We start from the raw sequence: 26,136 nt of genomic DNA on the forward strand, positions 1-26,136 counted from the left end.
AAAAAGACTGTTTTTCATATGTTTGGTTGTAAACATTATATGTTTGGAACTCAATTTTTTTAACACAATATATTTAAGTGCAAGCATATAATGTTCATAAACTAGCATAATATGTTTGGGACATATATGTTAATATATTAGAACATATTATGTTTGGGACATAAAATGTTTGTAAATATAATATGCTTAGATGCAAACATATATTAATTTAGAAATAGCCTATAAACATATATGTGTTTAGAAAAAGAGACCTAGAAAGTATGCTGCAAGTAAAATAATGGAAGTAACATTTAAAAATATATCCACACAAAGAAAATTTCATTAAAATTTTTTTCTACCAGTATATGCCCTAAGGTGAAACATAATATGTTTGAACAATACAAACAATATTTTGTTTGGACCAATCCTGAAGATATATATGGTTGAAGCAAAATGTGTTTGGGATATATGTTACAGAAGTGACTTTTTTTGAGTGTGTAGGAATGAACTACAGCTGTCTACGTCTAATATTTCATAAAAAAATCGCATAATGTGGCTTATATATTATTTGTAAAGTCATTATAAAATATTTTTACTGCAAGAAAAGAAAAAAAAAAAAGAATTCTATGAAACTTCATTTTTATATTTTTATACCAAGTCGATACTTGGAATCCTATGTCCTATATCCATATCCAATAAATTTAAATCGTTAATTTGTTTTTAATCAAACAAAGTTTAGAAAAAAATTAAACCTAGCAAAAACTCTTATTACCGAGTAATATTGGTGTAAACTTAGTTCAAGACGTGGCACATAAATTAAAAAACATGGCACATGAATTAAAATACAATCGGCCTTATTCATAAAAAATCATTAACGTGCACTCTAAACCAGTGATAGCTATCACGCTCTTTTTAATCTATAAGCCTTATATAAAAATAGGTATTCATTAATCATTTATAACACTATTATAGTTGTCATGCGTTTTTAGTGATCAGGTGGCAACACATGTCGTTACATCTTGTCAGTTTCATCGTAGTGATGAAGATCGAATTATAACCGGTTGATCTTAATAAAAATAAAGTCTCAATATTTTAATGATTTTGTGGCGAAACATAATTTTCCAGGGTAAACTAATTTATACAGAATACATTACTCACAATATACAATCATTTTATAATTAGTTAATATGTTAGTATTAATCGAACCGGATTGTATTCGAACATAAAGTCTATTGTTATTAAAAACACATCACTAATCTAATGGAATTCATCTATTTAATTTCTCGAGCTAATTTTCAACGCATTTTTCATTAAAGTAAAATAAAAAGGAAGTTTAAGATGCCGTTAAATTTACATAATATTGGTAGGTATGAATTTTGTACGTCTATTTCTGCAGTTCTCTTATTTGGATTAGTATTTTTAAAAATGGCATCAAAATAGGGTTTTTATAAGAAAAGATCGCCCATTTTATACGCATTGGCATATAATGATATACAAAATAGCATAAAACCGCGATAAATTAATAGGTATTGCCCAAAAAAAGCATTTTGCGATTTTATCAAAGAGTTAAAGAAGGGTACAACCTACAATAATTTTTTACAATTTATCAAAGACTTGCTAAAGGTTTCGTAAGCTATTAATCGTTTATGAATGCAATTTTTCACGAAATAGTTTATCAATCGTTTATAAACCTCAATTAACTTTTTATGAATACGGCTTCTTTATATTTATATTATCTTATATTATATAAATACTTCCCAGCAAAAACTAGGTAACCACATCTCATTACAATTTACATTACCAGGAGTAAAGCTGTCATTACACATTGCATTACATTGCGGTGAGTTATAGTGACTGACTTGTAATGACAATAATAAATACTTCTCGGTAATTTTCGAATTGATATTCTCAAAATGTAATGCATTTGGCTGTTAATGACTTCATAAAATAGAATAAATGATGGTACGTACCATTAGGTATATTTATTCACATAATTGAGCATTTACTTAAAAAAAATTTTAATTCTGAAAATTTTTTCCGTTAAGGAATATTCTTTACGAATATTTCATAATAATTGTGTTTTAAATTAATGACATTAGCATTACTATGTTTTAAATAAATGCTTTATTAACCTCATTCACATTACACTTTCAAAATCGACTTCACTGTCATTTGCCTTATAAAAAGGGATATATAAAATCCACTTTTAGTAGATTTCGAACATAATGTGAATCTAACTCCCTTAAACAACAACATTTATTTCTATTTTAACTGTGAAATTAATTTGTCTGTAATCTTATTTATATGATTTGTTACATTTTTGTTTATTTCTACAATATTCGTTTCTATTCAAGTAAAGTCCATTTGGTTGCCTGAGAAAATAAGTGGCTATTTTGCAAAGTTTGGTATATCTACGAATAAGTGATTACATATTAGGTGATTATATGCTTTAAAAGCTGTACTAATTTCATGGCCAAAGGTATGCCTGGGGAGAAGTACTTTCCTCATAGGACATGCGTATGTAAATGTAATCCGGAGCGATGCCAATTAATAAGTGGTTATTAATTTTTAAACAGGCTTACCTACAAGATTACCCGATAATGAGAGTTTTTGCTGGGTTATATTGAAATTACACCGAAAAAAATGTGAACTGTTTTGTAGGAAGAATGAACTACCACGCACGAATGTTGAACTAAATTTTACCCCACTTTTTGAGAATTCCACAAGGCGTTGTTAAAACCAGGAATTTTTAATGCCCTGTTGTACTTTTTAACTGCAGTTCACGAAATTACATCATCTCATAGAAGAAAAAATTAACTAAAAGTAAAGAAGAAAATCATTGGCGCTAAATCATGACCCTTTTAACCATACAGTAGTTCCTTCGTTCGTATTTTTGGGAATCGTACGAACATTTTCATTTGTTTTAGTTCATATTTAACTTATGTGTACGGTAATTGAACTTTATACTCACGTTTAGTTCATACAATTTTTGAGACATACTTAAAAAAAGTAAGATTTCATTAAGCTGTAGAAAATTTCGATAAAAATAATAAAATTTAACTAAAGGGTGATTCTTTTGAGGTTAGGATTTTCATGCATTAGTATTTGACAGATCACGTGGGATTTCAGACATGGTGTCAAAGAGAAAGATGCTCAGTATGCTTTGACATTTCATCATGAATAGACTTACTAACGAGCAACGCTTGCAAATCATTGAATTTTATTACCAAAATCAGTGGCAGAAAATCCGCTTTTTTATCGACAAATTTTGTTCAGCGATGAGGCTCATTTCTGGTTGAATGGCTACGTAAATAAGCAAAATTGCCGCATTTGGAGTGAAGAGCAACCAGAAGCCGTTCAAGAACTGCCCATGCATCCCGAAAAATGCACTGTTTGGTGTGGTTTGTACGCTGGTGGAATCATTGGACCGTATTTTTTCAAAGATGCTGTTGGACGCAACGTTACGGTGAATGGCGATCGCTATCGTTCGATGCTAACAAACTTTTTGTTGCCAAAAATGGAAGAACTGAACTTGGTTGACATGTGGTTTCAACAAGATGGCGCTACATGCCACACAGCTCGCGATTCTATGGCCATTTTGAGGGAAAACTTCGGAGAACAATTCATCTCAAGAAATGGACCGGTAAGTTGGCCACCAAGATCATGCGATTTGACGCCTTTAGACTATTTTTTGTGGGGCTACGTCAAGTCTAAAGTCTACAGAAATAAGCCAGCAACTATTCCAGCTTTGGAAGACAACATTTCCGAAGAAATTCGGGCTATTCCGGCCGAAATGCTCGAAAAACTTGCCCAAAATTGGACTTTCCGAATGGACCACCTAAGACGCAGCCGCGGTCAACATTTAAATGAAATTATCTTCAAAAAGTAAATGTCATGGACCAATCTAACGTTTCAAATAAAGAACCGATGAGATTTTGCAAATTTTATGCGTTTTTAAAAAAAAAAAAAGTTATCAAGCTCTTAACAAATCACCCTTTACAAGCAAATAAAATTTTTTTCCAATAAAAATGAGTAAAATTTAGCGTTAGTTTAACTACGAAAATTTTTTCTGTGTACACAAATAAAACTTATATGATGAAATAAAGAAGTCATACATACATACATAGTTCAAAATTTGCAAACACCTGTTTACTATCGCAAGGTTGTGTTCTATGAGTATTTGCTTATATGCATCCAAAGATTTTGATCTCCCCTATAAGGGGAGATGCATCTTCTTTGAATGTAGGCTATATAAAAATAAAATTAAGATACCGATATGTTTTACGATTTATTAACAAAGCTTGACGCGTGTAATCATAACAGGTTCTTTAAAGTATATAATATTGTTAAAAACAAAACTAAACAAAAACTATCATCATCGGATTCCTCAGGTAAAAAATTGTTTTTAACCCAAATATACTAAAGATATTCTTGCAATTTTGAACTCCAATTTTTTTCTTCAAACTACAAAATTTTCTTTAACATGTGAAAAAACTTAATTATGTCTAATAAATTTTCTTGAATTTGTCGAAAAATATTTACTTACATATTTTTGTTATATCGGCGTGATGCCAGCGTTTGTAATACTGTTTAGTTAAAATTTTCAAAAATTTCTAAAATTAACCAAAAGTTTTCTTCTTGGTAGGTACACTGTTTTTTCAGTGTAATGCATTTCTAACAACTTCCAATTTTTTTTTTTACTGGGGATTAGCTAAACTTTTCTGTGTATAGTTCTTAAACGCATCTTGTTATGGTTACACTGAACAAAATATTTACGTGATATTAAAGATTACGCAACCTCAATTTTAGGATGCGCAAATTACACACTATTAAGGACAAATTTCTTTAAAATAATGGAATTTTAATTAAAAGAAAGTTTATAATCTTTGCTTCAAAAAATTCATTCATTAAATTTACGACACACATTTTAAAAATTTGCGCCTCTTCGTTAAAGCTGCATGTCTTTAAACAAAGGCAAATTTTCCTTAAAGTAATGAAACACATTTTTGATTTAAAGAAATCGTCCTTAAATTACCTGAAATATTGAATCTTTAGATTTAAGATAAAAACGCTTCAAATATAGGCTAAGACATATTTTGAGCGTTTATCATGTTTGGTTTAAAGTTTTTTGCAATTAAGAAAATATTTTTTACTTCGAAGTATCCGTCATAATTTGGATTTTTAAACTGGTATTTGTTTCTAAGTGAATAGCTTTATTAATATACTGGAAGAATAGAATAAAAATTTGATAAATGAGATTTGTATCCTAATTTTAATTTTATAGATCCTAGATTCAAAGCCAGATGGGTCACAAAACATTTCCGTATTTTAAAGAACCCGCATCTTTGTCTCGAAATCAATACAAAAATCTTTAAAAGAAGGTCAAAAACTTTGGATCCAAGTAAACTGTTTTTGAGTGTACACTAATAGAAAAAACTACGTTCCATAGTCGTGAACGGACGGTGACAAAATGAAACGGAAACGTTCACAAAAAATCAAAACGGAATGTTCACAATTTCGTCCACGGGGGTTCACGATTTCATGAACGGCATTCGTTTTTTCTTTGGCCATGAAAAGTCTTAAAATAATCCTTCGGTGGTGCAATGTGCTAAGACGGCTGTTAACGCGTATAGTGCAGAAAATAAAGGTTCGAGTCACGGTAGCGGATATCTTTTTTTAATTTTGTTTATTAATTCGTAACCACAACGTTTTCAGATCGTGAACGCTGGTTGTTATTTCGACAACGCATGGTGTCATTTTATCGTTGTCAGATTGACACCGCCTGTTCTCCGTTTGACACCACATTTGTGTTGATTCATTTTCATGAACGAATCGTTTTGAAATGAGCACGCCGTGCATGATTTTTTCTATGAGTATAGGGTTAAATAAACAGCATAAAATTTTTGCAATTTTTATCACTTGCCCTTCAGGCCAATTTGACTATCATTTATGTCTTGGCCATAAGTGAGTCCGTGTTAACAGATAACAAAAGTAATTTCTTAAAATTAAATGATGATTATAATAATGTATAGTACCTCTTCCTTCCAATTTCCCGCTGCCGTATTGTTGACAATGGATGTAAACAATTCCACGGTGTCGACGCTTTCGTTTTCATCGTAACACAAGGTGTACAAATCGAAAACAAATCGTGAATCCTTTTTATAATGACGCCTGGGTTGTACTCTAAAAGGATCGGTACCATTCTCCGAATCCTTGATGTCCCTTTGAATGGCAGTTGCACTGGTAGTCATGATCGTGTCATTTGCTTAAAATCTTTGTATAGTTTTGGTCTCCAAAAGCTGTTTATTTAATTTCCTAATTTTGTTTTGTTTCTCTTCTTTTTTCAGTTTTAATATATACGACGGTCTCAGTTGAGTTGTACGTATTTGACTCTATGGCCACACTTTTCAATTTGAATGGCGTTACTCAAGCTCTATGATATCCCAAGGTAGATGGGGGGGGGGGGGGGGGGGTAAGGCGGCAATGGAGACTAATTGTGTAATGAAGTTAATATTTCGTATTGTTTTTCGCTCATGTGTGTGTGTGTGTGTGTGTGTGTGCGATTTTTCTCGAGTGTAGCCACAGACAGTAGAACACGTTCACAACATAGCCCGCTTACAACGATCTATTCGTTATGGCGAACAGCTTTTCAGGGCTCAAAGATAAATGACTACGTTAATATCGAAATTATGGTTAGTTGTTGTGCCTTTAACACATTTTCATTAAAAATATCAAAATTTGTTGAAAAGTAAGATCAACAGAAAAATAAAAGATATTGTCTTTCAATTACGAGTGAAGTACACATTTTCATAATTTCTTTTTTTTCGACGGCTATAACGAGCTAAATACACCGGTCCCTGCGTGTTTGTTATAACCTTGTTCGACTGTATACGTATTTTTTTACATTGATGTGCCTTTGTTTTGTGTTGGGAATTAGACTTTTGTTATTATTGTTATTTTTTTTTATTATGCAGTTAAAAAAAAGTATGAATCAACTGCTTACTGGCCAAATGCTTATTTACGAACAACTGAACTCACGGTCACTACCGAAATTCATACTCTGCGCGCCATAACACTACACCGTAGAGTAACTCAATCGACCGTCGTCTATGCGATGAACTTCAATTTCCTACTGACTCCACTGGAACAATCCACATTTGGATTTCATGCAATCGCAAACAATTTTTTTTTTTAATAACCAAAAGTAATACATATGCCAACAAGCAGCAGCAATAAACCGAGAAAAGAGAGCTTTTAACAACACTCGATTACAGAGAAAAATATATGTGCATGGATTAAACCATGTATATGGAGAGGTCGTCAATATGGGAGTTAACAGTTGTCTACTGAGCTGAAAAGTTTCTTTTAAAAATTTCAAAATATTTTCTACACCCAGGGAAGGAATATGATCACCGCAAAATATATGTTTCAAGAGCAAAACGTTATTTTCTCTGTGTGTATTTAATAGTAATTGTTTATGTGAAGTGCTGTATTTATACCCTTCACCACTGCTGTGGTACAGGGTATAATAAGTTTGTTCATTTGTATGTAACGCCAAGAAGGAGTAATCATAGACCAACCTTTTAGAATACGGATCGGCTTAGAATTAAATTCTGAATCGATTTAGCGATGTCCGTCTGTCTGTCTGTCCGTCTGTCTGTCCGTCTGTCTGTCTGTCTGTTGATGTATTTTTGTGTGCAAAGTACAGCTCGCAGTTTTAGTCCGATTGTCCTAAAATTTGGTATAGGGTCCTGTTTCGGCTCAAAGACGATCCGATTTTGGAAAAAATCGGTTCAGATTTAGATATAGCTGCCATATATATTTTTCACCGATCTGGTCATAATTGGCGTGTATATCAACCGATCTTCCTCAAATTCCGTACATCCGAATATTTTATGAGTCTCGAAAAACTTGCAAAATATCAGCAAAATCGGTTCAGATTTAGATATAGCTCCCATATATAGCTTTCGCCCGATTTACACTCATTTGCCCACAGAGGCCAATTTTTTGCTCCGATTTAGTTGAAATTTTGCACAGGGAGTAGAATTAGCATTGTAGCTATGCGTGCCAAATTTGGTTGAAATCGGTTCAGATTTAGATATATCTCCCATATATAGCTTTCGCCCGATTTACACTCATATGACCGTAGAGGCCAATTTTTAACTCCGATTTAGTTGAAATTTTACACAGGGAGTAGAATTAGCATTGTAGCTATGCGTGCCAAATTTGGTTGAAATCGGTTCAGATTTAGATATAGCTCCCATATATATGTTTTTCTGATTTCGACAAAAATGGTCAAAATACCAAAATTTTCCTTGTAAAATCGCCACTGCTTAGTCGAAAAGTTGTAAAAATGACTCTAATTTTCCTAAACTTCTAATACATATATATCGAGCGATAAATTATAAATAAACTTTTTCGAAGTTCCCTTAAAATTGCTTCAGATTTAAACGTTTCCCATATGTATACCCTTCACCACTACTGTGGTACAGGGTATAATAAGTTTGTGCATTTGTATGTAACGCCAAGAAGGAAAAGTCTGAGACCCATCGTTTAGTATACCGATCGTCTTAGAATTAAATTCTGAGTCGATTTAGCGATGTCCGTCTGTCTGTCTGTCTGTCCGTCTGTCTGTCTGTCTGTTGATGTATTTTTGTGTGCAAAGTACAGCTCGCAGTTTTAGTCCGATTGTCCTAAAATTTGGTATAGGGTCCTGTTTCGGCTCAAAGACGATCCGATTTTGGAAAAAATCGGTTCAGATTTAGATATAGCTGCCATATATATTTTTCACCGATCTGGTCATAATTGGCGTGTATATCAACCGATCTTCCTCAAATTCCGTACATCCGAATATTTTATGAGTCTCGAAAAACTTGCAAAATATCATCCAAATCGGTTCAGATTTAGATATAGCTCCCATATATAGCTTTCGCCCGATTTACACTCCTTTGCCCACAGAGGCCAATTTTTTGCTCCGATTTAGTTGAAATTTTGCACAGGGAGTAGAATTAGCATTATAGTTATGAGTGTCATATTTGGTGGAAATCGGTTCAGATTTAGATATAGCTCCCATATATAGCTTTCGCCCGATTTACACTCAAATGACCACTGAGGCCAATTTTTTGCTCCGATTTAGTTGACATTTTGCACAGGGAGTAGAATTAGCATTGTAGCTATGTGTGCCAAATTTGGTTGAAATCGGTTCAGATTTAGATATAGCTCCCATATATAGCTTTCGTCCGATTTACACTCATATGACCACAGAGGCCAATCTTTTACTCCGATTTAATTGAAATTTTGCACAGAGAGTAGAATTGGCATAGTAGCTATGCGTGCCAAATTTGGTTGAAATCGGTTCAGATTTAGATATAGCTTCCATATATAGATTTCGCCCGATATGGACTTATATGGCCCCAGAAGCCAGAGTTTTGGCCCAATTTGGTTGAAATTTTGCACTAGGAGTACAATTAGTAATATAGTCATATGTGCCAAATTTGATTGAAATCGGTTCAGATTTCGATATAGCTCCCATATATATGTTTTTCTGATTTCGACAAAAATGGTCAAAATACCAACATTTTCCTTCTAAAATCGCCACTGCTTAGTCGAAAAGTTGTAAAAATGACTCTAATTTTCCTAAACTTCTAATACATATATATCGAGCGATAAACCATAAATAAACTTTTTCGAAGTTTCCTTAAAATTGCTTCAGATTTAAATGTTTCCCATATTTTTTTACAAACATTGTGTTCCACCCTAGTCCATTAGCCGACTTAAATTTTGAGTCTATAGATTTTGTAGAAGTCTATCAAATTCTTCCAGATCAAGTGATATTTAAATGTATGTATTTGGGACAAACCTTTATATATAGCCCCCAACACATTTGACGGATGTGATATGGTATCGAAAATTTTAGATCTACAAAGTGGTGCAGGGTATAATATAGTCGGCCCCGCCCGACTTTAGACTTTCCTTACTGGTTTCTAGATAACGATAGCCTTTTTGTAAACAATGTAAGACACAAGATCTCGATTTTCTCGAAAATTTATTACTTACACCAAGTCAAAGAAATTTTTTAAAAGCGATTTAACTTTATATTATTTCATTAAAATTAGATGATTCTAGCTAAATTTTACCAAATATGAAGAACATTTGCCCTATTTTAATTATTTGCTACTTACTTCAATGATGTAAAATAAAAAAAAAATAAAAAAAAGTTTTATACAAATGAAGTACACAATTTTATTAAATTTGAAAATACTTCACAATTTACTTAAATGCGCAGACGAAAAAGACTGTTTTTTTATATGTTTGGGTGTAAAAATTTTATGTTTGGAACTAAAATTTTTAACACAATATTTTAAGTGCAAGCAAATAATGTTCATAAACTAGCATAACATGTTTGGGACATATATGGTAATATGTTACAACATATTATGTTTGACACATAAAATGTTTGTAAATATTATATGCTTGGATGCAAACATATATTAATTTAGAAATAGTCTATAAACATATATGTGTTTAGAAAGAGAGACCTACACAGTCTCACATAAGTTTACATACCCTTGAGGTTTTTACCTTATAACTAAACATGTTTCTTGTTGTTGTTTATAATCCAGACTAAAAACATCTTCTTGAAAATGGACAAATACTTTGTTTTTCAAATTAATTTACAAAATCTAAAGCATATATATGCATATTTTATTATATTTTAATAATTAAAGAAAATACAATTTCTTAAACCGTATGTAAACTTGTGTAAGACTGTGTAGATAGTATGCTGCAAGTAAAATAATGGAAGTAACCAATTGGCGCCTTAAAAATACATATACACAAAGAAAATTTCATTAAATTTTTTTCTACCAGTGTAAGCCTGATGTGAAACTTAATATGTTTTAACAGTACAAACAATATTTTGTTTGGACCAATCCTGGAAATATATATGCTTGAAGCAAAATGTGTTTGGGGCATATCTTACAGAAGCGATTTTGTTTTGTGAGGGCGTGGGTGAAGTTTACTTAAATTGCGTTCATAAATTTCTCAAATGAATAAATTTCTATTAAAGTAATTAAAAATATTTTAACAATTTTTAACTCCAATTTTTTTTTAATATTAAAAATATCATTTTTAATAAATTTTCTTCAATTGGACATTATTTGTATCATACTGCAATTAGTAAAATATTTTAGTTAACATTTTCTTTCTTGGTGGGTTCACTTTTTTCTGGGTGTATGCAATTTAACACAACTTATCCTAAACTGAGCCTTTCGAAAAAAAACAAACAAACAATCATATACACCAAAAAAAGTTTACTTGGAACCAACGATTTTGACCTTCCCTTATGTTATTTGGTATAAATTCCGAGCCAACGATGCAGCTTCTTTAAAGTAAAGAATTTCTTTAGGGACCTATCTTTCTTTAAATCTAGGATGAAATATAATACACAATTTTACTAAAAAAATGAAACCGTTCATATTTTCCTAAAATGGGAGAAGTTTGCTTAAATTGAGTTCATAAGTCTCTCAAATGTGTAAATTTTATTAAAATTTTACCTGTCTTGAAAACATTTTAACAATTTAACTCCATTTTCTATTGAATTTCCTTAAACAGTAGAAAAAATATTATTTTTAATAAATTTTCTTCAATTGGACATTATACAAATAATATCGTATTGCAAAAAATTTTAGTTAACATTTTATTTCATGGTGGGTTAACTTTTTCTGGTTGTATGCAATTTAAAACAACTTATACTAATTGAGTTAGGTTCTCAAAATTGTATTTTTTTCTACATCAAATTTGAAGTTGCCGCGATATTGGATGGAGATGACACTTTGAGTCAAAAGCAAATGGCAGCAATGTTAAATGTTGCACAACAAACAATTTCTGACAGTTTAAAAGCTATGGGAAAATATTTTTGTATTTTTATTTAAAAAAATGCTAATTACATACCGGTATACCTGGTAGATCAATTTCACCCACCACGAAAGAAAATGTAGGTTTCATGTTACAAATAAGTTAATACATTTTGTCAAATTGAAGAAATTTTATTAAATATTTTGTCAAATTGAAGAAATTTTATTAAAAATGATAATTTTTTTTTCTTTTGTTTAAATAAATTTCATATGTTGGGAAAAAATTGATAAAATGTCTTACTCATTCGAGAGACTTATGAACTCAATTTAGGCAAACTTCTCACATTTTAGGAAAATATGAACTATTTTACTTTTTAGGAAAATTGTCCACTATATTTGTATACAATTTTTCCTATTTTTAGTTCACGCCATTAAAGTTAGCAAAAAATTATTCAAATAAGGGACATTTGGTCACATTGTGCAAAATTTAACTAAAATCAACTAATCTTCATGAACTAAAATATAGTTCAGTTGGGATTAGCGCCCCCTTTTTTGAGTGTTGGCAGTAAGGGACATACACGATATACGAGTCATGAAACAAAAGGTGACTCTGATTAATTCCAATGTAAACTTTTTGTTAACTAGTGTAGTTGGTGCTTATGTGGAATAAGGTGAAAACGAGAGAGGGATGCCTCAAGTCTGTTACGTTCTGCTTGGAACCATTCGGCATTTACTACAATAAAACATCACACTAAATGGGCTGCTTCGGATTTGTTGATCATATTATGTGCATTACAATATTAACTTGGTCATAAATGAAAGTATGAACTAAACACGAAATCAAAATTCATCGAACTGAAGCACAATAGCAACAACAAAAACAAGGGGGAAGTTGTTCTTGGAGAATACGAAATTTTTAAATTTTCCAAAAACGGAATCTCTATCGATTGGATTGATATTTTCCGATGATGTCGTGGAGGTGCTGCCAGTCACCTCCAGAGCCTGGAAGGTTAATTTCGTTTTACATCTTGAAAAGCGATATATTAATGGACATGGGGCAGGTATAAAGCGATGTGGAACTTTGCGATGGGTGGAAAGGCCAGGAACATAACATGGAAAAGTCTGGAGAACTACTGAAAGAGAGTGGATGAAAGAGAGCCTATTGTTCAGGGTACATATGTGCCGAATTGAGAATCAAAAAGTCGACGCTCCCATGTTTTCATTATTAAAAAGTAGAATTTTAACGATACATTTTTGATTTTTTTATGTATTTCCAGGATAAAAATGCTACATCCCATTCAATTAAAATTCGAATTTTTGGTTAAAGTTCTCTTAGTCGATTTTGGACACCTGCAATTAGGTCAATGGAGGTCATGAATTCCATGTAAGTATAATACCCGTATAGACCGATCTCCCGACTTCTAGAATCGGAATTTATTTCATAGACTTCTACACACAAAGAAAATTTCATTAAAATTAAGCCAACGAATTTTTTTCATTGATATAACGAAACATCTTCATTAATACAATGAAAATATTGATTAATTGATTAACAGAAAATTCGTTATAATAACGAAACATTTCGTTGTATTAAAGAATTTGTTTCATTGGCTCACTTTTAGTGACACATTTCGTTAATATAACGAAACTTTTTCTACCAGTGTAGAATCCGTAGTTTTTATTCACTTTGCCTGAAATTGGAAACCTAGAGTTTTTTTGAGGACCATTAAGAGATGTGTCAAAAATGGTGAGTATTCTTCCATGTTTTGGTATATCCCCTATATAGACATACCTTCCGAATTTATTTCTTGGGCTTCTAGAATCCGTAGTTTTTATCCACTTTGCCTGAAATTGGAAATCTAGACGTATTTTAGGACCACAAATAGGTCAGCCGAATATGGTGTGTATCGATCCATTTTTAATATAGCCCCCATATAGACCGATTTCCCGATTTAACTCCTTGGGCTTCTAGAAACCGTAGTTCTTATGCGATTTGCCCGAAAATGTAACTATACTGGTATTTTAGACCCTCAAAAATCTGTATCGAATTTATTTTTACCAGTCCATTTGGAAAGGCATCGATATAGACCGATTTGACTTCTTGGGGGTATAGCAGGCGCACTGATCATGAAAATTGCTTGAAACTGAAAGTAAAATTTCCAGATTTTACTCCTCGTAATCATTTAAATGATGGCGGTAAAAATCTACAGATTTAAGATTTCACATCAAGGCGTTATTTCATCATTTACACGATATGTTTATTGTTTATGATTTTTCTAAAACTCAAACAAAATTGGTTCTTAAAAATCCAGAATCTGATCTAGTCTTCATAGGTAAAATCTTTAAATTTATCTTCGGGAAGCGTACTTGTTAAACAGATCAGCTTGGGAGACTATCTGTCATCAAACCCTATTATATTATTCGGCACGGCCGAACTTACTGCTGTATATACTTGTTGTATTGTATTTTCGATTTCAACCGTGATAAAAAAAGTATCAACAAAAAAATTTCCTCTGGAACCAAATTTTAGACAAATGAAATTCCCGTTTTTATAAAGTATTTTCATATAGAGCAAATAAACCCTAATAAACCTAATATTTTTCAGTTTGAAGCACTCGAACAAAACTGTTGCTTTCAAAAAGAAAATTCAAATCTTCAATCAACGGACGCATTAACGCATGGTATGTAACTCAACCTTAAGCGATTCAACGATTGTCTCTAAACTTTATGATTTGCTTTTAAAGAAATTTTGTTAGCGTCAAAAGAAAACTTTGCTTGGGTTAAATTTCGTTTCTCAGAAAAGAAATCTTTCTTTCAGTGTAATTTGTCTTACCATTCAACATAAAACAAAAAAGAAACATAAAGAAGTGCATGAACATAATTAACCCTTTCACTACCGAAATAAACCTAATGTTAAAAACTTAAATTTTTCTTCTGTTTCTACAAAAATTGTCATTTTGAGAACCTACCTCAATTACTTCAAGAGCTATATGAGCTTGTTTTGAAAATTTTATTCTTGAATTGTGACCAAATTGCCTTACGAAAATAAGCGCTATTTGGCCTATAATATCTTTCAAAGTGTCGGAAAAAAATACAAAAAAACCCGAAGTAGCATCAGCTATAGTTTATGTATGAATGTCCATTTACTAGAAACATATAGTAGAAAAATTGTCTCAAATTTTCGTATTTTTCGTTTATTGTTGAAGAAGTTTATAAAAATGTATTTTAGTGCCCACTTATATGGAAAATATTTATAGTCTATTTAGATTAAAGCCTCTACTTTAAAATAATATCAAGAAATAAATCGAAACTAAGTGGGAAAATAGAATTTGGTGTCTTTTTCGAATGTCCTTCTAAGTGGACATCGGTAGTGAAAGGGTTAAGGGTTATCCGCTATTATCGACAAATGTTCAATACTTCTCAATAAATACAAGCACAGGCTTTTTCAAATGCATCAGCTAAATATTTTAGTTCACTCGTACTAACAAGTATCCAATACTTTCAAAACTTAATAAAACACACTTTTTAAAATATAGAAACATTTTCCTAGTTTTGACCTCCGAAACCTCTTCAAAGATCAAATTTCATTCGATTTGGTTGCAATTAGCTACGTGAACCCAGCAAAAAAATTTGGAATTTCTTCTAAAGGCACAACTTTAAAAGTACTTCCAAAAATGTTCTCCGAAAGATGTTCTTTATTTTGACTGCACAGGAAGTAAATTTGAGTCAATTTTTTCTGTATTTTTAATGGGACATTTGGGACTTTTTTGTTTCAAATAGGTTAAAATAACAGATTAAGAATTAATAAAATGGTACAAATTATTTAAATTTTGCCGAAAAAATTATGTCAAAAGTGATTTGATGTCAGGTTCCAGACAAGCGTTAGAATGCATTAAAAATCATATTTGTAAAAATTATTTATTTGTGAAACTATCACAACACTTCTTAATTCACATCCAAAACACTGAATTCGCATCACACCTTAAGATGTGATGCAAATTCATTGCAACGGTTGTTGAAACCGTGGACATTCGTTCTATGACAAGCCCATGTTAAATTCATCGTTCTACGCCAATTGTGCACCACTTCCGGATCCAAAAATAACATTTTCACTACTTTTTTGGCGACGCTTCCCAGCGAAAAAAGCGTCGCCAAAAAAGTAATGAAAATGTTCTTTTTGGATCCGGAAGTGGTGCAAAATTGACGCAGAAGCGATGAATTTAACATGGGCTTGTCATAGGACGGAAGTGCTCCATTTCAAAAGCCGTTGCACTGAATTTGCATCACTTCTTTAGGTGTAATCCGAATTCAATATTTTGGATGTAAATTAAAAAATTCTGTGATACTTTGTCAAATAAATAATTTTTGTAATTTTTAATGGATTCTAACGCTTGTCGGAAACGTTTGACCTCAAATATTTTCAAAAATTCACAATTTTTTCAGCTTGGATTTAGCATTTTTTTCCACAAAATTTAAATGATTTGTATCATTTTATGAATTCTTACTCTGTTTTTAACCTATTTGAAAAAAAAGTTAAAATTACCCATTAAAAGTATGAAAAAACAAAACATGTTATAAAAAATTGAATTAAAAGAACTTCCTGGGTAGTTAAAATAAAGAACATCATTGCAAGTGCATCTTCTGGAAGTGCTTTTAAAGTTGTGCCTTTGGAAGAACTTCCAAATTTTTTTGCTGGGTTGTTTTGCTCGGATGTTAATATGTGTCCACTAACAATTATATATAGCCCGATCAAAATAGAAATAAGCTGTTTAAAGTATTTCACCTGCCTTTTTTATCTAATATAACATAGATCCCATATGGGGATCTAGAAGACAATGATAATAAATAAAAGTATCATCGGAAATTGTTACCAAAACCCGAGTAATTGGATTGTGGTTGACAGTCTTTAGTAGGACTTTGTATGCAATCCGTGGTGGAGGGTATATAAGATTCGGCAGTAGTTTGTTTTAAATTACACACAAAAAATTGTCACAGAATTTTTTTCAATTAAACACTTAATTGAATTTGGAAACGGATTTAATTAATATGTTAATTATTTAATCAAATCTGAACAAAAAGCAATTAAAAAATGATTGATTGATTCAATCAATTTGTTAATCAATTCGCAAATAATTTTCAATTATACACGTGATTGAAAAATTTTCCGTTCCCAAATAAACATGTGATTGATTCAATCACCTTTGTGATTGAAATTGAATAGTTTTGAGCGATGGAGAGAAAGAGCGAAAAGAGAACAAGAAATTGTGTATTTATTCGACAACACGTGATAGAGAGATCAGTCTGTGGAAGTATGTTAACTCGTAGCGAACGGTTGAGTTTTTTTTTTCGAGTAAATTGAAAAACATGATTGGCGACATTCTGTTTGCTGCGTTCGAAATGTGTGCATAAATATTTTGAATACAATAACAAGTCATACAAAAGGGTTGGGATACAGTCGACTCCGCTTTAGCGCAATGCGCTTTACTGAAAAACCTCGGATAACTGAAATCGATCGCATTCCCCAGTTGTTTTTTCTGTCCATTTCATTTAAATTACTCCGCTTTAGTGAAACTCCGCTTAACTGAAAAAATCGGATTACTGAAAAGTTGTTTGTGTTCAAATGAGTTTCGTCACATTAGTATGACTTCGCTTTACTGAAAATGCCACATTCTCGCTATTGAGAGAGAGTACATTTTCTTCTCCGTATTGAGAACGCTTTATTTCAAGTGAAGATGGCACTTTCAAAACAGTTTAAATCACTCTGTAAATAAAATCAACTGAAAGGTAAAATTGTAGATGGCACACACACGGAATCAAACACCTTGTTTTTATTATTTTATGTACATAGCATTGGTCATAAGTTCGGTTAACTGAAATTGAGTGGATTTTTTTCCAGTTATACGGAGTCCGCTTTACTGAAACTTTTTCAGTTATCCGAAGTTCGCATTACTGGAAGTTTTTTTCAGTTATCCGTAGTCCGCTTTAGCAAAAACTTCGGATAACTGAAATTAAATGGCTGCATTTTTAACGTTTCAGTAAAGCGGAGTCGACTGTAAATAAAGTGTCAAACAACAACTGGTCATGGGGTAAAGGACTGAAAAAATATATGACAGAATGCATTTGGAATTACCTACGTTTGTGTTTTGCGGTATTGTAAAAATTGAACACAATCTACATTTATTGAAGGTAAGCAATTGTGAAATGTGCATACAGTTTTCCATTGGACAAAAATAATATATTTTTGTGCAATCAAAAAGTTTGGTTACCGTATTGATGTTTTACAATTGCAACATTTTCAAGCCTAATTTTCTTAAAAGCAAGAGCGGTATGGATGCATTGGAAGATTTACCTCCAAGTTACGAAGTAGCGTTGACAAACGAAGTTCTATTTTTGTTTTACCTGTTTTTTCACTTTGAACCCAAAATATCCGAAAATCGGAATAAGTGTGTATAATAAAACAAGTTAGTAAAGTCTAAAGTCGGGCGGGCCGACTATATTATACCCTTCAACACTATGTAGACCAAAATTTTTGATACCATCTCAATTCCTTCAAATTTTTTGGGAGCTATATAAAGGTTTACATTCCCATATGCAAATATGTAAATCAGAACCGATTTGGAGAAACATTTTTAAACTTCTACAAAATCTCTTGGGAAATATAAAGCTGAAGTCATTTTATTTATTGCACAAAAGTCCATTTATGATTTATCCGGTGATACACATGTATTAGAAGTATATGACAGTTTGAGGAATTTTTATTTTTGCTCCTTAGCAGTGGTGATTTCACAAGGATATTGATTACATTTCACTATTTAATATTTGGCCACATCGAGCGACATTTACACAGACGGAACCTTATCTAAATCTTCTGTGGAAAGTATCGAGGACATTTCGCTGACGTTGTGCCAGTTTTGCCTACATCAAAAGAATATATGACACTTTTTCTAAATATGAACTGATTTAGAAAAAATTCGACACAGTTTTCAGTATAAAATAAAATCAATTGCAATAAAATTCTTTTGAAATGGGTATAAAATATGATTTTTTTTTATATTTTCAAGATTGGTCCAAACAAAATATTGTTTGTATTGTACATATTACGTTTCACCTTAGGGCATACACTGATAGAAAACAATGTTAATGAAATTTTCTTTGTGTGGATATATTTTTTAGGCGCCAATTGCTTACTTCCATTATTTTACTTGCAGCATACTCTCTAGGTATCTCTTTCTATACACATATATGTTTATAGGCTATTTCTAAATTAATATATGTTTGCATCTAAGCATATTATATTTACAAACATTTTATGTCCCAAACATGTTATGCTAGTTTAGAACTTTATATGGTTGCACTTAAAAATATTGTGTTAAAAAATTTGAGTTCCAAACATATAATTTTTACAGCCAAACATATGAAAAACAGTCTTTTTCGTCCGTGTGCACAAACTTATTATAAGAACCTGTACCACAGTAGTGGTGAAGGGAATAAATATGCAATTTCCATTTATATTTTTTTATTTCCAGAATTTACAATATAATGTTGCTTTGCCACTATTTTTGTCTCTGATTGGTTCAAATTTTAATAGATGATATCAATATGTGGAAATTTAGAAATGGAATGCTACTAAAATTAAACCTGCCGAGCCCCTCAATACGTCTTTTTATGATAAAAAAAAACTACGGCAAAATAAGATTATAACTCTGCAACCTGGAACTAAGAATTCAACTTGATATTCTATGCAGGTAATGTTTAACAAAATTAACTTTTAATTGAAAAAAATGAGATGTAATTATCCTGTTTACTTTCAGAGAAACTAATTTAGCTTACAGACTGCTGATTTATTGGAAATCTAGACGCATCTACTTATTATAACGGATATGCTGACATGGTTATTATGATAAGGAGGACAACGATCTATATAGTTTATTTTTTTCATCCTTTAAGCCTAGTACACACAAAAAATTATCACCGAATTTGTTTCTATTAATCACTTAATTGAATTTGGAAACGGATTCAATCAATATGTTAATTGATTCAATTAATTATTTAATCAAATCCGAATAAAAACCAATTAAAAATGATTGATATTTGTTACGGTTCCAATTAAAATATTAATTGATTCAATCAATTTGTTAATCAATTCGGAAATAATTTTCAATTACAAACGTGATTGAAATTTTTCCGGTTTCCAATTACACATGTGATTGTTCCAATCACGTTCGTGATTGAAATTGAATAATTTTGAGCGATGGAAAGAGCGAAAAGAGAACAAGAGAATGGGTATTCATTCAAGAATGTATGATGGAGAGATGAGTCTGTGGAAGTAACTCGTAACGAACGGTTGGATTTTTGTTGTTCGCGTAAATTGAAAAACATGATTGGCGACATTCTTTCTGCTGCATTCAAAATGTGGGCATAAATATTTTGAACGCAACAACAAATCATAGCAAAGGGTTGAAATAAATAAAGTGTGCAACAAGAAATGTCCACGTGGTAAAGGTTTGAAAAAATATATGACAGAACGCATTTGAAATTACCTTTGTTTGTGTTTTGCGGTATTGTAAAAATGGAAAACAATCTAAGATTATTGAAGGTAATCTAAGTTTATGTGAATACCGTTTTCCATTGAAGCCTGCTTACATTAAACGGACTAAAATAATATATTTTTTATTCATTCGTGAAATTGACCAATCAACTCCATCATTTTGTTAAATATATAAAAATATAAGAATATGTTTACAATCAAAAGGTGGGTACCGTATTGTTCTTTTAACATTGTAAATTTTTTTCACTCCTAGTTTTCTTAAAACCAAGGGCGGTGGGGGTTTGTTGGAAGATTCACCTTGAAGTTGCGAAGTAGCGTTGGCATTCAATTGCATTTTTGTTTTACCTGCCTTTTTGAGTTTGAACCCAAGTAGAGAGCAGTATATCTGATATATAAACTAATGAGCTAAATTATGTAATGGTAAAAAAAGTTATTTCTTTTGGATTTAAAAATATGAATAATATCCGAATATAATATATTACACTTTTTCTATTTCAAGAATGGAACGGAATTGTTACTAATTATTAATTACCGAGCTCCTTAATACACCTTTTGATGCTAAAAGACTACAATATATATATATATATATATATATATATATATATATATATATATATATCTATATATATATATATATATATATATATATATATATATATATATATATATATATATATATATATATATATATATATATATATATATATATATATATATATATATATATATATATATATATATATATATATATATATATATATATATATATATATATATATATATATATATATATATATATATATATATATAAGATTATTTTGATTGAAATTGATTGCCAAAAACAATTAATAATTTAATTTCATCAATCAAATAGTTGATTGATTTTTGTCGCGAAATTAATTAAAATTTTAATTGATTCGATTAAAATACTGATTGAATTTTATGTTAAAAACCAATCACTTTTTTAATTGATTCAATCACACAATTAATTGATTCCGTGACAAAATTCAATTAAATTTTTAATTGAAAATCGTGTTGGTTTTCTATCAAAATGGGTGATTGATACTATCATTTTCGCGATTGACGACATTTCAATTAAAATGATTCAATCCGCGAAATTTTTTTGAGCATTTTCAAACAATTATTTATACAACCCTGGATTTTTCGCATAAAAAAATAGGCAGACATATTATTTCGCATAAATAAGTTAACATCCCTGGGTTTGAGACCCCATTTACAGAGATAGATGAAGATATTCGTTTTTCGCAGAAACGAACTTAGTACTAAGCATTAGTTGTTATTGATCGTGATTGTATGTGTAAGTTATGTTAGAACAAAACACACAAATAACAAGAACAACAAATTCTGTTTATAGAATAAAATATTGAATGACATTTGTCGCGAAATTAATTAAAATTTTAATTGATTCAATTAAAACATTGATTGAACTTTATGTCAAATTGATTCAATCACACAATTAATTGATTCCGTGACAAAAGTCAATTAAATAATTTTCAGTTAATTTTTAATTGGAAATCCTGGTGGTTTTCAATAAAAATGGGTGATTGATACTATAATATTCGTGATTGAAGACATTTCAATTAAAACATGTTCGGCCAGGCCGAATCTTATGTACCCTCCACCATGGATTGCATAGAAACTTCTACGAAAGACTATCATCCACAATCGAATTACTTGGGTTGTGGTAATACTTGCCGATGTCAAGGTATCTAAAAACTTCTTAACATCGTCTTCTAAATTGCAAGTTATTCATACGTGGTACACGCAAAGAAAAAAAACGTTTGGAAAACGTGTACCGAAAACGTTTTTCTTTTGTTAGAGTTTTTTGAATTGCTTCGAAAATTTTAAACTTTTATCACCAAAAAATTCGTTTGTTACAAAATTTTTATTTTTTCAATTAAAAAAGTTATTTTTGAAATAACAACACAGTCCATTTCGTTTATATCAAACACTGTTCTTTTCTGACTTTAGGTCTTTAATAAGACACATTTTACAGTTCAAAATTTAATATAGTACAATGTAATGTTGAATATTTTTTCGGAATCTCCCGAATATATCTGGAATATATGTAAAAAAAAACAAAAGCAAAAAAAAAAAAAACTTTGGCCGAAGCAGGGATCGAACCCACGACCCTTGGCATGAGAGTCGGACGTAGCTACCACTGCTCCACGGTGCCAAACTAAATGTTTGTTTCTGTTAAATAAACTTTGTTTATTCGGTTCGTGGGCGCCGCAAGCTATGCTATATAAATATAACTTATATGGATATTTATCTATTGATGACCATAACACGTACATAGCTCAGTGGTTAGTGTGTTGGCTTACAATGTGCATGGTCCGCGGTTCGATTCTCCGTCCAGGCGAAAGGTAAAAAAAAATTTTAAAAATTTATAAAATCGTATAATTTCTTCTACATTGTTGGTATTACAGGAAAAGGTGTTAAGAACTAAAAATCCTCGTGGATGTGAGAAAGATGTGAGGGACAATGCAATTAGCAAGAAAATAATGTTTTTTTGAGCTAGTCTTTATGAAATTGTTTTTACATCCTGGAAAAGAATAAACGTTTATCACAAAAAGTATATACTTTTCTTCCAAATACACTTCCTTACAGCGAAAAGCAAATGAGAAACGAACTTTGTTTGTCTAAAATTTCGTTTGGGAGGAAAGAATTATTTTTTTGCGTGTATATATTAGACAAAAATATGTATATATAGGGACAAATAATTACGAACCGATATGAACTTTTACGCGGTAATTAGGGACGCAGAAGTGAAATATGGAGGCGACTTTATATGGGGAGGTTATATACAATTATGAACCGATATGGACCAATTTTTGTGTGATTGAGGATCGGTTTATATGGGGCCGATATGAACCAATTTTTGCATGGTTGTTGGAGACTATATACTCACACATCGTACCAAATTTCAACCGGATCGAATGAAATTTGCTCCTCCAAGAGGCTCTGGAGGTCAAATCTGGGGATCGGTTTATATGGGAGCTATATATAATTATGAATCTATATGAACCAATTTCAGCGTGAAAGTTAGAGACCGTGTACTAACAATACGTACCAAATTTCAACCGGATCGGATGCAATTTATTCCTCCAAGATGATCCGCAAGCAAAATCTGGGGATCGGTATATATGGGGGCTATATATAATTATGGATCTATATAGATCAATTTAAGCGTGAAGGTTGGAGACTACATACTAACACCACACACTAAATTTCACCCGGATCGGATGTAATTTGCTTCTCTACGAAGCTCCGTAGCCAAATTTTGGGGTCGGTTTATATGGGGGCTATACGTAAAAGTGGTCCAATATGGCCCATTTGCAATCAATAACAACTACTTATGTCAAGTTTCAAGTCGATAGCTTGTTTCGTTCGGAAGTTAGCGTGATTTCAACAGATGTACGGACATTTTTAGATCGACTCAGAATTTATATATTCACTACGAATATATAAACTTTATGGGGTCTTAGAGCAATATTTCAATATACCCTCCATCCTATGGTGGATCCTATTGAATCCGCGATTTCCGTGATTGAAATAAATTTTTTTTTGTGTGTGTAGTGAGTAAATTTTTCGATTTTTGGGTAGAAGTTATTGAAAATCAATAACAAAACACTATCACCCTTATACGAAAAAGTTATAGAAGACTTCAAGCCTACTTTTATCATAGAAATTCCTTTGATAAACTTTCAATAAATTGTTTACAGATGGTCATTTGAGTCTATCGATAGGCGTTATGGTAAATAAACAAAACTCCAGCACCATTTAAAGAAAACACCAGCAGAATAACAACCCCATTCATTTGTCTTCATTTTGGAATCTTTTATTATCAGGCAACATTCAGTGATGCTAATAATTTGTGGAAAAATTGTTTTATAATATTCTTATATTTGCAGGGATTGAAATTGTAAAAGGAGGACCAAATCGTTAAGGCTGCATCTTAATATAACTGGAAGGTAGTAGATTCAACAAATATTTTATATAGCTGTGAACAAACATAATGTAATTTTTTTAATATATTTTATTAGACGTGTATTAATAAAATAATATTTTGAAGGCCTGTAAAAACTGGCACGATTCATAAATAAATGTCTTGTATTGCAAAAAATGTGGACCTATTATATATATATATAAATAAATAGAACTATTTTATAAAAATACATGTAACCATTTCTAATTTTGAAGTAAAAGGTTTCAACAAGAATGTATAAGATTTGTTAAAATTAGTCCATATATCAATTCAATTTAATTACATATTTTGCAGTATAGTAGTACATACATGTAGGAAAATGTTTACTAATGCCTTTATTGTAAGGCAAGTCACAAAGAAAGCATGATTCATAATTTCTACGAAAATCACATAGTTCAAACAAATAAAAATGTCTTTGACGCTATACGAAGTTCAATCTTCTTCGAAATTAATTCACGTTAACTTAATTAAGGGGTCACTTTATTCTGAGTAATTTGAATACGAGCATTTATCCAATGCTTATTTTGAAATGTCTTATTTCAAAAATTTCAGGAGATCGAAATTAGTATTTAATGCAGTTCAATAGATACATATGAAGTATTTGCTAAAATTCTCTATTATAATTGTTTATGCTCTATCTGCTGATAGTTTCCAAAAAACTAAACTAAATTTAAGGGAATTTATGAGATAACCTGTTTAGTCAAATGAATAAATAGCTGTAAAGCAAAATTAAGTTCGTGTAAATGTGTCTGTAGGGAACAACCGTAGTAAAGGGTTAAAGGAAAGTAAAGTTGGGTAGTTCGCGAACGAACTAGTTCAAGTGAACGGATCACTGAAATGAACGGACTGAACTAGATCACATTAATCGTTCTTTTTCGTTCACCATGTCAGTTCAGCTAGCTAAACAGTTTGTTCGCTCAGTTATTTTTGCTTTCCTTGGCATTGTCATAGTTTTCAGTCCTTAAACTCATATCGCTTTTTGTTGCACATAAATTATTCGGGATTATTTTCATATTTATTTTTGTGGGATGAATAAAACAACGCAATATACTTGTAATTTATTATGAATTTGAAATGAACCAGAAAAGAACTGGAAACCCCTCACTGGCCGACAATGAACTAGAGAACTAACTGACCGAACTAGTTCACTGACCGAAAAAGAGCTGAAGTGAGCGATCATTTCATTGAACTACAATGCCCATCACTAAAGGAAAGTCATAGGAAAACGCATCGAGTCATTTCAGTTTACTTACTAATCGCCCTCTTACAGATACTAATAGGTAATACCAGGGAGCCACCGTGGTACAATGGTTAGCATGCCCGCCTTGCATACACAAGGTCGTGGGTTCGATTCCTGCTTCGACCGAACACCAAAAAGTTTTTCAGCGGTGGATTATCCCACCTCAGTAATGCTGGTGACATTGCTGAGGGTTTCAAAGCTTCTCTAATTGGTTTCACTGCAATGTGGAACGCCGTTCGGACTCGGCTATAAAAAGGAGGTCCCTTGTCATTGAGCTTAACATGGAATCGGGCAGCACTCAGTGATAAGAGAGAAGTTCACCAATGTGGTATCACAATGGACTGAATAGTCTAAGTGAGCCTGATACATCAGGCTGCCGCCTAACCTAACCTAACCTAATACCAGATCCATTTGTAAAAAACGACTTCAAGCTACGAAGCAGTGTGGTCCATTAATATCAAGTTCAACTCTTACACTGAAAAAAATATGGTCGTGAGGCCAAAGA

General features: G+C 31.5%; 1 protein-coding gene and 1 long non-coding RNA gene across 3 annotated transcripts in view; one reads left to right on the plus strand and one right to left on the minus strand.

Annotated features, from left to right (window-relative positions):
* Positions 1 to 26,136, minus strand: part of Schip1 (Schwannomin interacting protein 1) — a 52,850-nt gene that overhangs the window by 15,504 nt on the left and 11,210 nt on the right. The gene's annotated exons all lie outside the window — the stretch shown is intronic.
* On the plus strand, positions 19,361 to 19,915 carry LOC142223370 (uncharacterized). The gene is made up of 2 exons (XR_012718698.1): positions 19,361 to 19,579; positions 19,646 to 19,915. It is a non-coding gene; the product is annotated as an uncharacterized LOC142223370 (long non-coding RNA).

Source organism: Haematobia irritans, chromosome 2 (assembly GCF_050003625.1).
Source record: "Haematobia irritans isolate KBUSLIRL chromosome 2, ASM5000362v1, whole genome shotgun sequence".
Lineage (NCBI taxonomy): Eukaryota > Metazoa > Arthropoda > Insecta > Diptera > Muscidae > Haematobia > Haematobia irritans.